Here is an 18,448-nt window from a genome sequence, read left to right on the forward strand (position 1 = left end):
AGGCCTCCAAGTAATCCTTGGTGATTATGCTGACACCAGCACCACCATCCAAGATCACAGAGAGGCTTGCTACTTCCCTAGGCCTCCTAATATTCCTTGGTGATTATACTGACACCAGCATCACCATCCAAGATTGCAAAGAGGCTTGCTATGTCCCTCATGAAATATTCATGCTTAGTTGGTTTGTACTCACTTGGAGAGGAAGGAATCAGAGGTGAGATTTTTTGACACCTTCCAAAGTGTAAGGGATGTGAATTGACTCTTCTCTAGGAGGTGGTGCCTTTGATGGGGTCAAAACAAAGTTGTCACCAACAACCACCTCTGAGGAAATATTTGGGTGACTATGATGACTCATGGAAGGCCAAATTTCATCTTCCACAGAGTCTTCCTTTACTAAATCTAGCACTTCGAGATTTGGTTGAATTGGTTCCAGAGAGGCAGAGCCTCTGAAACTGGCTCTTTTTGTAGCCACTTAAGAATGTTAAGAGGGGGTTGGCTAAGGTTCCTTTAGCATGCTTTTAGCTTTCCTTATTGGGCCCTCACTATGTTTATGATTTACTCTGGAACGTGATTAGGGATACGCTCAAGAGCACGGTCAATAGTTCGTACCTACCACCTACTCAAGTATTGGCTCACATGTATGTGTGTCTGTATGTTTGTGCACGTGCTCTTATGATAAAACACATATGTATTAAATGATGTTAATTATTGACGTGGTGAAGCTTAGAAGGTTTCATCTTGAAGCCCAATGCAAAGAGGAAAGTTTCAATTCTTTTTCAAGGAACCTTAATTTAGGCTTTGAATTTACGGCCTACTAAGCACACAACCACTTGTGTCAACTTTGGCACCACCAAATCTTTCATGTTGACTAAATCAAGGTATAGGTGTTGAAAATCTCCTTCAACTGTTGCACCCCAATCTCTCCAAGAGGATATGCCCTCACTATAAATGTTTTCGATTGTGGCATTGGTGTTTTAAATTGTGTTAGCATGCTAGTGGTACATGTTTTTTGTGTGTAAATAATGATATAATAAAAGAAAGTCTTTTGTTAAAAAAAACAAGTGACATGCAACCATGACCACATTGTTGAAAACTATATGTGAAATGTCATGCTTAGTTGTTCGAGCACCATTTTCTCTGAGTGGAGCTATTGATTAGGAGTGGAAAAATGTAAGATTATCTCTTTCAAAATGTAGATCACCTATGAGTTTTTTGAAAGTGTTCCATTCCTCTTCCACATAGGGCAAACATTTGGCCATTATAATGGATATGTCAAAAACAGCATTGAACATTGGTCTCACATGATCAAAAGAACCATGGTGGCTAGCTCTTTGTCTCTCCAATGTCAACTTCATCCATTGCTTTCTTGGAAGCACCAAGATGCGTGGAAGTCCTCATGAAACTCCTAGACTGAAGAAGATTAAAAGCTTCTCAGCTGAAGTCTCCTCTACATCCATAGTCTTCTCACTTGGAGTCTTCTCTGCATCTAGAATCTGGATCTCTCCAATGTAAACTTCCTCCATTGCTTTCTTGGAAGCACTAGAATGCATGTAAGTCTTTATGAAACTGTTGGACTGATTCGTCTAGCACGCCATGCGAATGACCAATGCAATAGCACCTGTAGGCTATTTTGCCTAGAACTATGCGTGGAGGACTAGTTTGAGTACCTCAAGGGGCCAAAGGAGATTAGAAGAAAAAAATAAAATATGAGAAAAAACAAGATGTAAAAATAAGAGAGGCCGTCTCGCCAAAAAAATTGGAAGAAATGAGGCGGTCAACATTATATAGGCATCCGTTACATGTATGGTGGCAATTAGAGAATGACACATGGAGTGAATGCATGGAGACATGTGGCATGGTGGCAAAGGTCACATGCCATGTGGCACTTCAAAAAACGGTCACATGCATCCGGTATAAATTGATAAAGATCTCCTATTCCACACTTTTTCTTTTTTGACGTCTCGAGGACGAGGTATCCACCTTTGGTGCACACAACTTCCTTGTGGTACTTTTTCTTTTTTGACGTCTCGAGGATGAGGTATCCACCTTTGGTGCACACAACTTCCTTGTGGTACTTTTTCTTGCTTTTTGACTCAGAACGGCATGCATACCGGCCGCTAAAGGTTATATCACTGGGCCTTTCCATGCCATTTTGGAATTTTTCCTCCTCCATCACATGGCGCGCATATACGAGCCGCCAAAGCCTGTGACAATTTGCCTCTTTGCGCCATGATGGACTTCAACCTAGGCTTTTTCGAGCACGTCATGCATTCTCTTTGCCTAAGGCCATTTGAGACTGCTTTTGCATGTCATCTTGGAACACATCCTTAGATTTTACATGCCTCTCTCATAGTTATATATCTTGGTCACTTTTGCTTTGCAGATGGCAAGGGTTAGGTTTATAGCAAAGTAGACACATCCAAAGAATGGTGGAAAAGGCAAGCAGGGGCCAAAGGCACAGGCTAAGCCCACTAGTTCTAGTAGTGAAGGGCCAATGGCACAAGTTAAGCCCTCTAGGAGTGAAAAAAAGGAGAAATCTCATGAAAAGAAGGTGCCTTTAGTTGAAAAGTTTGGGAAGGGAAAGCAAGGAGAAACGGCACATGCTATGTCTTCTGGCAGGAGTCAAACGGGTGTAAGGAGGAGAGTTAACTATCAAATCAAGGCCCTGAGGGAAATAAGGAAAGCCCAAAGAGCTATTCAACATCTTATTCCAAGGGCTCCATTCTTGAGACTTGTCAAAGAGATATGTCATCATTTCAGGCTTGGTCAGAGTGGTTTTAGCTGGCAAGCAAATGCAGCAGTTGCCTGTCTCCAAGAGACAGATGAGGATTTTCTCACAGAAATTCTTCGTGATTGCCTACATTTATGCAAGCCATGTTCCTAGGGTCACCCTCATGAACACAAACTTTTTTACATTAATGCTTTTTAGATGGAGATATAGTAAGATTTTTGTTCCTTGAGGAGATCCTTCCCTAAGGGCATATGAGATTCTAGCTGTTCCAGATGCAAGAAAAGCCAAGAAGACTAAAGTCATTGTAGAGGAGGTCAAAGAAGAGGAACTTTGTATAACTAAAGGTGGTCAAAGAAGAGGAACTTTGTATAACTAAAGGTGAAGATCAGAACCTTGTTTTGCAGATGGAGAATGAAAATTCTAAAAAGTTGAAAGAAATTCCATGGCAGATTGTTGTAGATGTGGGACTGCCTGGAGATAGCTACTACCTAAAAATATCACATGAAGATACAATCTTCCTCTTTGAAAAGAATAAATAAATTACAAACTTAGTGATTCATGTATTTTTGAGCACATTGGTGTGTACCTTGTCAGAGAAGGACCAGAAGAAAGTGTTTGTTGTAGATCCTCTTATTTCTGGAAAGATTCCAGATGAAGAAAAGCATTTTGGCCATTTTCTGAAGGATAATTTTGAACGGGTATTTTTGGTAGCTGTACCATATCATGAAGGGTAAGGTGATCCCATTTTGTATTCTTTATGTCCAGTTATATAACATCTATCATCCCTCTTACAATATGTTTCTTTTTTGTGGAGTTCCCATTGGAGTGTCATAGTTTTATAGACCTCAGATTCAAAAGAGTTTGTTTTCTCAACTCAATTTATGGACAACATGGAGAATCAAAATTGTAAGCCTTGTTCTATTTCATGTTATAATATGGTACTCTACATTTCTTGTTCTCATCTTTGCTTCTTGTGCATATTTTCTAAAAGGTTGCTTGCTTATATGGAGGTTATATCCTCCCCTCAAAGACAAAGAGTTATCAATGTTCTCACTCCAAGTTCCTATGCAAAAGGATGCCACCACCTGTGGGCTGGAGAGTCATTGTTGCTAATGCATGGAGGTTTCTCAATGTCAAGCTTATGATTGGTCCTAAATTACTTTAAGTAACTGCTCTACCATGTTTTGTTTTGCTATATCATATCTATTTTTGTATTCTTCACTTATACCTTTATTTGAAAATTTCACCAAATTGCTACACACACACACATACATTTGGTATATGAGGGCCCAAGCTATAAGGAAGGCGATTGAACGTCATGTTGTCGTACTAACTGACACTGACTTCGATTTTTCACCACCACATGATGTGTCAAAGAAGAGGAAGTCTGCAGACCAGAAGGGTAAAAAAGGATACCTTGTGCTCACCCCACAAAGAAGAAGCTCCATTTCTCACCAAAATTGCAGAAAATGAAGTCTCCAAAAAGCAACAAAAGAAGGATAAGGGGTAAGTAAAAACAGGGGACACATTAGAGAGGCCGACCCCTATGTGGTCTCCCTCTAAGGAGTCATTTGCTAAGAAGCTTCATTTGTCACCAAAAATGCAGAAATGGAAGTCTCCAAGAAAGCAACAAAAGAAGGAGAAGGGGCAAACAGTAGAAGGGACACATTAGAGAGGCCAACCCCCATGCAATCTCCCACCAAGGAGTCATTTGCCAAGAAGCGTACTCAGTCATCTCCTTTAAAGGAGTCACATAAGGAAGCACCTTCAAAGGATTCATCTCTCAAGAACCATATGCATCCATCTCCCTCAAAGGAGTCATCTGCAAAGAAGGGTAACCCCCCTGCCCCCCCTCCCTCTCCCCCCCAAGGAATCATATGCATCCATCTCTCAAGAACCATATGCATCCATCTCCCTCAAAGGAGTTCATCTGCAAAGAAGGGTAACCCCCCTGCCCCCCCTCCCTCTCCCCCCCAAGGAATCACATAAAGAAGCAACTCCAAAGGATTATTCCAAGAGGCATACTCAGCCATCTCCTTCAAAGGAGTCATTTGCCAAGAAGGGCAAACCATCCACCTCTAGGGAAACCAAAAAAATAACTCCAAAGGAATCTGCAAAGGAGACACCTCTTGATCAAGGCAAACTCGAAGAGGAGTCCGAGGAGCAAGAAAAGCATCAAGAGACTATGAATAGTTGTAAGTACCTTATTACCACGATGTATATGAATGTGTTTTGTAATGCCATCCATCACGTATCTATAGTCTTTAATTCACCTATCCTTTTGGCAGCCCTCTTACCTACTTTTGTACACGTTTTCTAAAATAAACTAATTTCAAATATTTGAATGCATAACATACTTCGCTCTTCTATAGGGCATGACACAAGTTTTTCCCTCTCTTTTCTTTCTATTGTCATTTTTCTCTCCCCACCATCTCTTGCTTTCTCTTTGGATCATTTTTATTGCTATGGCGACTCCAAGAGTTGATCCACACATAAAGAAAAGACACCATGCCAACTTAGTACTCGACAAAGAATATTGCACTTGGAGAAGTATTCATCACAAATCTCTACATGATGAGATTGAAGCTCAAAGGCTACGTGCAGAAGGAAAGAAGCATATAGATTTGTGGGTTCAAGGAGGTCTATACCCGCTTAACCCATCAACTGGTAAGCCTCCATCATTTAGCACCTTGCATGATCTTGTTCGATTTTCATTGGGGATGGTAAAAAAGGCTTATTTGGATATTGCTCAAGAGATTGAAAAATCAAGCTACTATTTTCAAGCAAACTATGCTTGGTGTGTATAAGCAATCTGTTAAAGGACTAAAAGATATCGTGATCTCACAAACTTAGCGTGTGAATGAGTTGGAAAGGCTACTTCAGTAATCTCAGGAAGAGGTAATAAAGCTTAGACAAACTACCCAAAATGGGAGGATCATGCACTCCAAAAAACCCAACTAAAAGCACTCATTTTGGGTTAAGAGTGAGATCCAGACAGTTTAAAAGTGTTACATGCCTAGCCGCACATGGGGGTGCTAAGAAGAAACGGATGAGGATGAGGCTTGCTTGAAGCTACATGAATAGTGTGGGAGGTTTCTACTTGGATAATCCTCTAGTAGAATTTCTATGATCAAATCTTCTATAAAAAACAATGACATGATTGAAATGCTCAAGCTCTCGGAGTGTGTAGAGCCTCGAAAGGAAGGTAGTCAAGGAAGTTTGCAATGACTTTCGTGACTTGGTCAAGCCTGATGAGGTGCTAGAGGCATGTGAAAAGGTTTCAATGCAAAAAGGGATACAGAGCCATATCAAAGCTACTCATCCAAGGTATGAAGCCTCATCGTCTTCATGTGTTCGGCTTACCCTGACCACATACCGTAGCAATGGCACACCACCAACAAAATTTGGCTATTCCAAGGTTCATAGGTCAATACAAACACATTGATGCTTTAATGAATGTAGAGAAGACAAAAAAAAAGAAATCAATATTCAACTACGATATGTATAATCACATATTTACAGATGTTAGAAGGGTCCAATCAGCCATGGTGAAGTTCTACGAGTGAACAATAGAGGACTGTGAGGGTAATCTTATTTTTGTTAACAAAGCTTGATGAGGGACACATTCTCAAAATAAAAAACAGAAAGAATCAATATAGGGCTCATGAACAAAGCTTTAAATTATGCCCAAGGTAAGGAAGATGAGCCATTACATAGCGCACAGTCAGAGATGGAACTATGGTACATAGGGGCAGTTGTGCAGTGCCAAATCAGAGTCATGATACTCTCAAATGGTTATTTTGGCACACACAAAAATTCCAAGCGTCATTGATGATGATCAAAATAAATGATATATTATTGTGGTGGATGGAGCAGGAAACTTTACAGCTGAGTGGCACATGAGTGTTGGCTTGAAAGCATTGAAGTGCATGTATGGGGTGTGTGGTGGTCCTAGATGTGCAAACCCACGCCTCTATTGCATGATGGCAAGAATGAGCAGTCTGGATTGATACAAATCTACAATAGATTTTACAAAGCCTCCATCCAGAGACAAGATAAAGCAAGTAACTGGTGATAAAGACCAGACCATGGCTAAGGGAAATCAAAGACCTGGAGCAAGGGAAAGTCAACAAAATTAGGCGAATTCAAGGGTGAACCATGTATTGTGCTTTAGGATCCCAATTGGGATCCGATACTTCCTATAAATCTAGAGAGAGTTCACATTTGTAGTTTACATGCAGAAATTAGAATACTAGATAAGCTATTAAAGCTTCATCTTGACTATGCTCATTCCATTTTGCCATCAGAGCTATCGGATGCATGTTTAGAGCAATGTGAGATTTTACTCTCTAACATGGGCTTTCATGGTGGACATGTGTAACTTAAAAAGGATGACAAGAAATCAGGTACCACTGATGATGTTCTGGCAGATGTGTCAATTGAGAGGAGCCAAAGCTAGGAGGTTCTTATCAAACTATGAAAACAAACAAGTTACAGTAGTATGGGAATGTTGGAAATCTCTATGCGAGCACACAACTAACCAAGCTAGTGATCCAAGGATGACAAAACTTTGTATGAGGGTCTGGATGGAGCTTGAAAATTTTATAAAACTCTTACGTAAGCAAACGACTAAAGGCAATTACACAAGTCAGTTTGAAACAATAATCAAGATGCTTGTGGAAACAATTGTAGCTGCCTGGGGGAACAAGGGCATAACCTTTTACCTAGTAAGAGTTTTTGCTTCATGTAATTCATACATTGACTAATTAATATGATATAAAATGATTATTAATATGTTTTTTTAATATGTGAAGCATATTTTGTTTACACATGGCCCATACTTTGTGAGGAACTAAGGGCCTCTTGCTACATGGAATACTCAAGGCATGGAAAAATCACACTGTGCCGCACGTATCAACTATTTTCGTACAACTCGACATGGTGGCGGAAAAACAAAAACAAATGCACTATGAGAGCTTTTCAACACATTCTATCGAAATTCTTAAAAATTAGGGTAGTTTATACAACACAAAACAATCACTATTATTAGCATCAATATATTATAAACACTCATCATGCTAAATAAAGTGTATCTTTATGTAGGATGGTGATTGAGAAGGAGAAAAAGTCAAAGTGATGCAAATTGTAATAAAAATTATTCTCAATAAAAGTGGAAAAAGACTTAAAAAAAGTGAAAAAAGACTTTAAAAAAAGCCTTCTTTTTTGCTTCAATTGTTTGTCTTCCTCAAAGAGACTTCCCTCCTTTTCAGGGCTTTCTTTGGGCAGTTGTTTACCCTCGTCTTCAGATAACTGCTTAGCCTCGTCTTCTTTGGGTAGTTTGCCTCTATACCTTAATAGCTTTTGGCAGTGATAGACTCCAAGAGCATTGATAGACTCCAAGAGCATGGGTATTGAAATCAAGAATTGCTTTTGCATACGCCGCAGATAACACAAAAAATACCTTGCCCTCGATGCCCATAGCCCTGGTGCATATCAAAAAATACGTATAGCTTTCTCCTTCTCTATCAGCATTATCTTTTCGGCATTGTACTATATCCTTCCATATCTTAAGTATGCTGACAGAACCTTTAAGACCATCAATGGAATGCGTGGATCATTTGAATATTTTGCATGGTAAATGATCACCACGCTTGGAGGTATCCTTGAAATATAGTGGCTAAGGGCTGAATCTTTGCCACACAAAAATTCATTTACCTCCACCTCGACTGAGGAATCCATCTTCATCTACTATCTCAAGCTGTAAACAAAAAAAATTTACTTTACAATAATAAAAAATCTTTCAAAAAAAATGTTGTGTGTCCTCATCGTGAACAAGTCGCCTATCCTCCCATAAGTCAATTGAACCTTGTGGAGGAATCTCTTCTTCTGAGCATGTAATCCTTGGTTTCTCCCTTCCCATATTAGAGATTCCCATGCTATCTTGAATAGCTTAAAATTCTTCCTCTGTGGGAACAGTGTTTTCTTGTTCTTCAAACTTTTTTATGCACATTTATATAGCCTTAGGTGCACCGATGAAATTGTCACCTACTAGTACTTCTGTATCAAGCATTGAAAATTCATTAGTGGTATCTGGATCTAAAAAATCTGATGCAACTTGACATCCATGTACAATTAAATCAATACAATAGTCCTTCCTTATATTCAATAGCTTTTGGATATCTGTTAGTAGTACAAAACTCTTATTGTCCTTTAGAGGGAAGGATGGTAGGCATGGCAGAAGTATCTCCTTCTTCGAATCCTCTATAAAAACATCTTTTTCCTCTGGAAGAATTAAACTTGCCTTAAAATTTGCAGCATCAAAATCCTTGCTCTCTTGCTCTTTATCCATGACCGTTTCTACATCATGAATTTCTTCTTAATTTTGAATTTCCCCTAGAAATGCTACAGGCTGGAAACTGGAACTCTCAAGGCTACTCTTTTCAGCATCTTCGATTCCTGATTTTACATGAAGATAGAAAAGAAAAGCCACATGATGCTGAAGAATCTTGCATTTCCTAGTATGTAATTTGCAATGCTCCATAGTGACCTTCACATTGTCAGGAAAGTCGGTCATACTTTTTCTGCAATGTGCCCTTTTCTGAAGTTGTTTGTGACAACATGCTGAGATGATCAACCTTACACCTTCAATAAGAATTCCACTATCATTTGTCAATGCATAGAAAGCTTGCATTTCCTCTTTATAAGAAGTGATCAATTCCACTATCATCTGTCAATGCACAGAAAGCTTGCATTTCCTCTTTATAATAGTCCTTGAAGTGATCAATTCCACTATCATCTGTCAATGCACAAAAAGATTGCATTTCCTCTTCATAATAGTCCTTGAAGTGAGTTCAGCGATCAATCTGACATTGAAAGATTCCCTATAGCAATCAAATAAATTCTCTACACTTGCAAGCTGTAGGAAGTCAAAGAGTCTCTCTGCTCTTCTATCATAGGATCACCTTCATTACCTGAAGCCATCTCATTGCAGTTAACAACCTTGGAATGGTGTAGCTTAGGAGCACACAATAATACAACCTATCAGTAGCTAAGGGTTGTACAACCAAGAAGAAATTGTGAGGCTTGGGGGAAGCTGGGTTATCCAACAGGAAATTCTGAGGTCTGTAGGATCACCTTCATTACCTGAAGCCATCTCTTTGCAGTTAACAACCTTGGAATGGTGTAGCTTAGGAGCGCCCAATATAACCTATCAGTAGCTAAGGGTTGTACAACCAAGAAGAAATTGTGAGGCTTGGGGGAAGCTGGGTTATCCAATAGGAAATTCTGAGGTCATAGGATCACCTTCATTACCTGAAGCCATCTCTTTGCAGTTAACAACCTTGGAATGGTGTAGCTTCAATAATACAACCTATCAGTAGCTAAGGGTTGTACAACCAAGAAGAAATTGTGAGGCTTGGGGGAAGTTGGGTTATCCAACAGGAAATTCTGAGGTCATAGGATCACCTTCATTACCTGAAGCCATCTCTTTGCAGTTAACAACCTTGGAATGGTGTAGCTTAGGAGCACCCAATACAACCTATCAGTAGCTAAGGGTTGTACAACCAAGAAGAAATTGTGAGGCTGGGTTATCTAACAGGAAATTCTGAGGTTTGCAGTATAGCATAGGGTGGCCACCTATCACTCCGCATACTCCGCTCGGGCAGGAGCAGCTCGAAATCTTGGAAGAGACCTGACAACTCGCTCGGATGGCCCACAGAGGTGGAGCAACTTCAACGTAAAGCATGGCATGATCGACACTTGAGGCTTCCTTAATTCTCCAAAGGTGACTTGGCTTTGGTTTACAACTCTAAATATCTAAAAAAAACTAGGAAGTTGGTGTATGCTTGGCAGGGTCCTTTCCGAGTGGTGGAGATCTTACCCATGGGTGCAGTACAGCTAGAAACTCTCCAGGGTGCCGCCCTTCCATTGGTGAGTGGATCTAGTGTCACGAAGTATTGGCTTCCTCGAGGGTGACAAGCGAGCTAGTGGGGGCATAAGAAGGCAAGGGATTGTACATATTTTTAATACATTTTTTGTATCATTGTTTTTTTCTTTCTCCTTCTTTTTAGAGGGTTAGAGGGTTAGAGGGTGGCTTCACCACCTCTTCCTCCTCACGGACCCCCTCTCCGCTCACTTCTCCCTTCAGCCTTCTTCACCGCCCAAATAAAAAAAGAAAAAGAAAAAAAACACCAGCCACCTCTCTCTTTCTCTCTTTTCTCCCTTACCTCACCCACCGACCACTCCCCTCTCCCTCACCCCACTGACCAGCTTGTCCCTTCACTCCCCACCGACCACCCCCTCCCTTCACTCCCCCACCCCTCTCTCTCTCCCACCCCCCTCTCTCTCTCTCTCTCTCTCTCTCCCTTTTTTCTCAAGAGCAAAAAAACTCCTAGTTTTCTTTTTCCCATTACAAGTTAAATAAATAAAAAAACTCCCCATTAGTATTTATTATTATTATTTCTTCTTCCAAAAAATAAAAAATAATAATAAAAAAACCCCCTCTTAGTTCCTTTTTCATTACAAAAAAAACCCCTCAGTTCCTTTTTCATTACCAAAAAAAAGTGTCTCTCTTGCGCTCTCCCCTCATTGCCCACCTCCTCTCTTCCTCTCTCTCTCTCTCTCTCTCCCCTCATTGCCTACCTCCTCTCTTCCTCTCTCTCTCTCTCTCTCTCTCTCTCTCTCTCTCTCTCCTCCCCCCCTCCCTTCACTCCCCACCGACCACCCCCTCCCTTCACTCCCCCACCCTTCTCTCTCTCCCTCTCTCTCTCTCTCTCTCTCTCTCTCTCTCTCTCCCCCCCTCACCCCACCGGCCATCCCCCCTTTTTTTTTTTCCGTCTCACCGACCAACCCCCTCCCCCCTTACCTCACTCCATCACTCCCTCACTCCTCCCCACCGACCACCCTCCTTTTATCTCTCCCCACTGACCAACCTTTCCCCCTCACTCTCTCTCCCACCCCTTCTCTCTCTCTCTCTCTCTCTCTCTCTCTCTCTCTCTCTCTCTCTCTCTCTCTCTCTCTCTCTCTCTCTCTCCCCACCGACTTGTTTAATCATTTTTTTCTATAGCTCCCTGGATAAAGTTGCCCAGGAGCCTAGTTGATTCATTTTTTATTTTGTATCTCTCCAGAAGGTTTGCCTGGAAGGATCATTGTATGAGGTATGCCTGGCAGCCTGCTTGTCGGATGTTTTTCCCGGAGGCTCACCTATGTTTTCTTGGCATTCACCGGACAGTGAATTGAGTAGTAGTGGGCGACTTGTGGACAGGAAGCCAGTTCCTCCACACTCCACCACCGACCATTCTGACCCGCCGGTGTGCTTCGACCACTCCGACTGTCGATGCCCTGCGATTGCTTCGATGACCGCCGGTGTGCTCCGACCACTCCGACCACTGGTGCCCTCCGACTGCTCCGACCGCCGGTGTGCTTCGACCACTCCGACTGCCGGTGCCCTCTGATGACTCCAATCGCCGTCACTGCCGGTGCCCTCCGACCGCCAGTGCTCTTTGACCCCTCTGACCATTGGTCCCCTTCGACATCTCATACGTGCATGGCCATCTCCGATGGCACTCATAGAGGCAACACCCCTCTCCCTTTCCCATGGTAGGGAGAGATCCTCTTCGAGATCCTGAGCACCATCTTCCTTTCCCCTCTCCCTTTCCCAAGGCAAGGAGAGATCCTCTTCGAGATCCTCTTGAGAACCACCCAAGGAGGAGGACACCCAAGGAGGAGTTAAGGGGAGCTCTCTCTTGGCAGCATACAGAGAGTCCGGGACATACTTTCACAGAGGAGGACACTCTCCCATGTATCACCTTGAGTTCTAGCATAGTCCTTCTATCGGAGCCGAGTCTCCCTTGTATCATTCCTTTTTGGTATTGTGATTGTAGTGTTGTGCTCTATTTGGTGTTTTGTCTATCTCTTTGTGTGAGTGAGGTGAGTGAGGTGTGAGTGGTGTGGGTGGTGTGGGTGGTGTGGTGTGAGTGAGAGGCCTGTTGGGGTATTGCGGTGCTAGGTGGTGGTCGGAGAGCACGATAGACAGTGTAGAGCCTAGGTCTTGCATGTCTAGCCAGTGAGGTCGACTCATCCTTGGCGGGTATACTTCCCTGAGAGGATCCATGCTCCCTTCTCCCCCAACCATAGTGTTTGTGGCGGTGTCTTCCAGTTCCCTAGCAAGGACCGATGGAGTCATCCACACCTTCCATCTTTTGCTATCTTGGATTCCATGAAACGTCCCTTCCATCCATCTTTTGCTATCTTGAATTCCATGAAATGTCCCTTCCAATAGTATTGTACTAAGCCTCTTCTTTGCCTCAGGTTAGATTGTTGTCTCGACATTGTTAGATGATGAATAGAGGAGAGGATGATGCAAAAAGACGACTAAAAAGAGGTGCAATCATGGTAGATTAGGGAATTCAAATGTATTTACTCATTTTGGGGAGAACCTAAATTTCATATTTTTACTTTTTGAAGTACTGACATTTGGCATGTGAGGATAGGCCCTTGAAGTTGGAACCCACTAAAGTGACATTGAAATAGCCGCGCCGTATCACATTAAAGTGGTAATAACCCGCTAAAATCGCCTAAACTAGTGAAGTTAGTAAAAGTGGATATGACACCCAATGTCATATTTATGGTTGAATGTCACATTTCTATTGGTCCAAAGCTTAATCCAAATCCGGTACAAGTGATTAAAATGCGGCCCTTTTTTAACGTTTTTGGCCCTAATGGCTACATGCATTTACAGACTAGACTGGGCTCCCTCTCACAGTCCAAAGAGCCTGGCACATCTCTATACTTTTAGTGCCAGCTCGCCCCTTGTTCACATCACTCGCAAGGGGGATTTGTAGCCATATTTGGTAGTGATGTGTGTGAACACACTAGGACTAGCTAGGGCACTCTTTCCCTCTTTAGAAGGTTTTTTCCCCGTGCTAGTATACACACATCTTAGGGTATAGTTATCTTCTTTATACATCACACATCCATTATCTATCTATCATCTCATTGTGTGCTGCATTGAGCTTCTCCACTGTGTGTGTGTGTGTGTGTGTGTGTGTGTGTGTGTGTGCGCATTCTTGCAACCCTGTTTCCAACAACCAAGGGACTCACCAACTCCTTCCTTACCCCAGTGAACACGCAATTGGCAAGAAGAAGAAAACTAAATAAGGAGTACATGTGAGGCTAATAAAATTAAATAACGAGTACATGTGAGGCTAAGAAGAAAGAAAGTTAAATAAGAAAATTAAGAGAAAAAATAAAAATTAATGAAAGAGAGCATGTGAGGCTAACTATCCTTGCTCTTAATCTCTCCATAGCCTACACATTGAATAGACCATGGGAGCATCTAATCACTTGCACTCCACTAACCCCTCTTTCCACCATAATTAATATCCCCATCCCATCTCTTTCAGAGGGAGAACGGGCCTATTAACAAAAAATCTTTCAACTACTATAGTCTTAAATAACTATAGGTGTGACAACATTATCACCTCCTTGTGGTCAACTTCTTCAACTCAATCGTGAGGACATGATCCACATCATGAAGGGGAGTTTTTTAATTTCTTTGGCTAACACATGGGAGCTTCATCAATAAAATTTCTTGCACTTTATATGTAATAAGGTGGTGCCCATATATTGTGATCCCACCTTTTCTTTATTGTAAGCACGTTTAATATTCTCTCAAATCATGTACATCAAGGCCACAACATGAGAAAACCAACTTCTAAGGTCAACAACTTATAAAAACCTTGAAACTAGTCATAAGTAGCACTAGTCATAGTACCTTAAGTCATGGACAGCACTAGTTAGAGTACCTTGAGTCATGAGCAACACTAGTCATAAGTACCTCGACGAGTCATTTACTCCCAAGAAAAGGCTTATGAAGTATAAAATCCAATCTCTCATGTTTACAATGAGATTCTTCCATTTTTGAGCTAGAGTTTTAGGGAGTGAGTGAGGTTGGAAGACATCACAACACAACACACACGACTCTCCACATGTGAGGGTGAATCTCTTGATGAGATCGTTGACTTGAGCTTGGATACACATGTTTAGGCAAGGTAAGAGCATAAACCAATCTACCAATCTTAAATGTTCACACACTTATATGTAAACATCTATTTCTTTAGGACCATGTTCAGGCAAGGTAAGAGCATAAACCAATCTACCAATCTTAAATGTTCACACACTTATACGTAAACATCTATTTCTTTAGGACCGTGTTTAGGCAAGGTAAGAGCATAAACCAATGTACCAATGTTAAATGTTCACACACTTACACATAGACATTTATTTTTTATATCCCTCTATAGGTGCGACCATGGGAATTTCTTAGAAGTGAATAGTGATTTTTGTTTGGGTAAATTTCAGATAATTTGGCTACGAGAAGTTATCTCATGTAATTTTTTTGGCTATAATAATATTATTAAAATAATCCCTTAATAAAATTTAGTTGAATTGGGACAATACCATATGGTAATTTTGAACATATGGGATCCAGGGTACCTAAAAAAATAAGATGCCTCCATTAATATATAAGTGTAGGTGGGTTGGCGATTAATCCTCCTATATAAATCTAAAATTATAGTAAATGGGGCGAATGTTTTCAAAAAATGCCCTAAAATGTCCAAAATTGGGTGAATATTTTCTAAAACCCTTTAAAATGGCCAAAATTTGGGTGAATGTTTTAAGATACCAGGCGAATTTATTTTTGAAAAAACCCAAAAATAGCCAATTGGTGAATATTAGCCCTTATTTTTTCCCTTGATGGGGTCATCAAACCTTGCTTTTTGGACATTAAAAAATATACATGTTTCTTCAATGATGGGATGAGATAATAGATAAAATATATCAATGATGGGAAATGATATTAAATAAACTATATCAATGTCCCATCAATGTATGGTAACAAATGTTTCTTCAAATACTCCCACTCAAATATTTTAGTTACCGCTTTAATATTTCTCCAAAAGGAAGTAGAAAGAAAAAAGAAGATCAAATATTCCCACTCAAGTATTTTAGTCACTCCTTTAATATTACTCTAAAAGGAAGTGGAAAGGAAAATGAAGAAATCAAATGTTCACTTCTTGTGTTTTTCATACAATGTTTTAGGATTTAAAAAATTAGACGGATCCCCATGTAGGCTATTATTTGTTTACAAACTGACAAGAAAAAGCACTAAAGTAAAGTCCTTCTTAGATTATATCTTCAAAGTTTGGAGAATCGTTGTGTGAAGAAAAAGCATTGAAACATTATTATTCTAACATAAAATTTTGACCTCAAAAGAAGTGTATGATGCCATTGTCTCTCCATGAATTAACAAAAAGCACATATAGAAATGAATCAATAATGATTCTTATGAATACATGTGAGATACATTCAGATGTGTTTCTATGGGCCATTTATAAAACATGAAAATTTTGTGATGAAGGGTTTAACCATCTTTTCATATATTATAGAATTATAATTCATGGATGATATGGCTTGTAGTTATAAAGCAATTTTGTCAAATTTCTCAATGATGCATTTCCACACACCGATTTTTTGAGGTAGCTAGAGGTACCTTACACATTTAATATTAAAACTCTAAATCATCCATTTGGTTTTCTCATAAAGTTGTATTTATATCCATAAAACATAATTGTAACTTGGACTTCGATGCAAAAATAAGAGGTAAAATCTGTAAAGATGTTCATAATGGTAATACAAAAATATTGTTTAGCAAGGAGATACATGTTTTATTAAAAGACGATTCAGACCAAGACTAATAAGAGTTTCTTTACCATGTTTCAAAACAACATGCTTATTGAAAATATAACATGTTTACATAATCATGTTAGAAGTTGTTTTATAGAACCATGTTCACTTTCTTGAGGCACTCCTCTTCTTTTTAGATGATAAAGATGAAGCCATTGAATGTGTCCATTGTTCAACCATGTTTGCATTATAATTTTGACAAGTGCTCAGTATTTTTAAAATAAATCTAAAGCTTGATAAATGTTTATGATGTATTTAAACAATGTTCACAACATGATAGAGGTTATTACAAAGATGGACTTATGCTTCTTTATATGACAATTTTGGAACACTCTCAACCCCTTTTTATATGGCATTATGTCATGTTCATGTATATTATCAAGAAAACACCTGCTCTGCACTACATCCAAGTTTCAATATTCTTACTTTTGGAAGAAAAGAAGTTGAGAGACACTGGTATTCATTAATACAAGCCTCATTCTCTATTTGTGTGTGGAGTTCTACCCATGTCATTGTGTCATGTTCATGTATATTTTTAAGAAAACACCTAGTCCGCACTAGATGCAAGTTTAAATATTCTTACTTTTGGAAGAAAAGAAGCTGAGTGACACTAGTATTCATTGATACAAGCCTTGTTCTCTGTTTGTGTGGAGTTCTACCCATGCTATTCATTGTTTTCTTTATGTTTAGCTTTAGCAACCTATGATGTTTACATATTTGATTCAATCATTGACACACCACATTGAGGTCATCTTAAAATGTTTCCTTATCTTGTGTCAGTTATGTTTAAGCACTTTAACGTTTTTTATTTTCTATAACTTCCCCACCATGTGATTTCATCATTATGCCTACACCTTGTGTTATAAATGTATGCCAATGACATGATTTAAAATAGTATTACATGTCATGCAATAACTTAGTGTCCACCTATACTTGATGTCCAGCTTAATTACAATACATGTTAGCAAAGATTTATAAAAAATTTCGAGCCGACGCCCATTTATGGGTAGGGCAATTCCTCTCCGAAAACCTGCCGGGTTTGCAGAGTTTTTAGTGGGTGAGCCCAATGGCAAGTCCCACAGTTCCTGGGCTCCTTTGGGAGTTCTTGGTCGCTATCGTGCCCAGTTATTGGGTCTTCCGAGGTCATGCCTTAAGGAAGTAGCGAAACCGTTCTCACGACTGAGACGGTGAAGCTAATGGCAAAAGTGTTTCTCTGCTCGAGTCTCAAAGACGAGCATGCTCGTCTCTGACCCCGACTCGAAAACAAAATTTATAAAAAATACAGTAGAAGGAAGTTAAAATTATGCTAGAAGGAACTTTCACAAAGATTGCATCAATGTTGTGTAACTTACTCTTTAAAAATGTGTGGTAGCTAGTAAGTTAAGTACATGAATATCCCAAAGAAGTACAAAAAGAAAGTACATGTAGATAGAGACCTATGTGGTGCATACTACTAGTTCATGATTGCACCATAGCTATAGAATTAGCTTAAATTTGAAAAGGTGCTAGAATTTATCTCTAAAATTAGGCTTTGCATGCTCAACTCGTCAATAGAAAGCCATAAACATGTAATTTAGCACAATCGAGGGAAAAACTATGGTTTTCTAATAGTCTAATGGTTATCCTACAAGGCCCTCGACAAAATAGAATGATTTTGAGATTAAGTTTCAATGCTACCAAAAATGCTCATGTTGACACGAAAAGAAGAAAGACTTGCTAAAAACACCACATGTCAATACACGTGGTAGCTTTTTCAAAATATTTGCCTAAGATATCTAGGTTTCTATGTCGGAAAAAGAAATGTCTGTGCTATTGTATCTATGTTTATAGTAAATATTTAACTCCGTATTTTCTACCTTGGCTATGGTACTTATAATAATAATATCATGTGAGATCTATCCACAAAGGTTTTGTATGAGTGCTAGTTCCTTTTACATGCATAGTAGATGCATCATGTCTCTCAACAACATG

The sequence above is a fragment of the Cibotium barometz genome, chromosome 1 (genome assembly GCF_041138505.1).
Source record: "Cibotium barometz isolate CiBa-2024 chromosome 1, ASM4113850v1, whole genome shotgun sequence".
Taxonomy (NCBI): domain Eukaryota; kingdom Viridiplantae; phylum Streptophyta; class Polypodiopsida; order Cyatheales; family Cibotiaceae; genus Cibotium; species Cibotium barometz.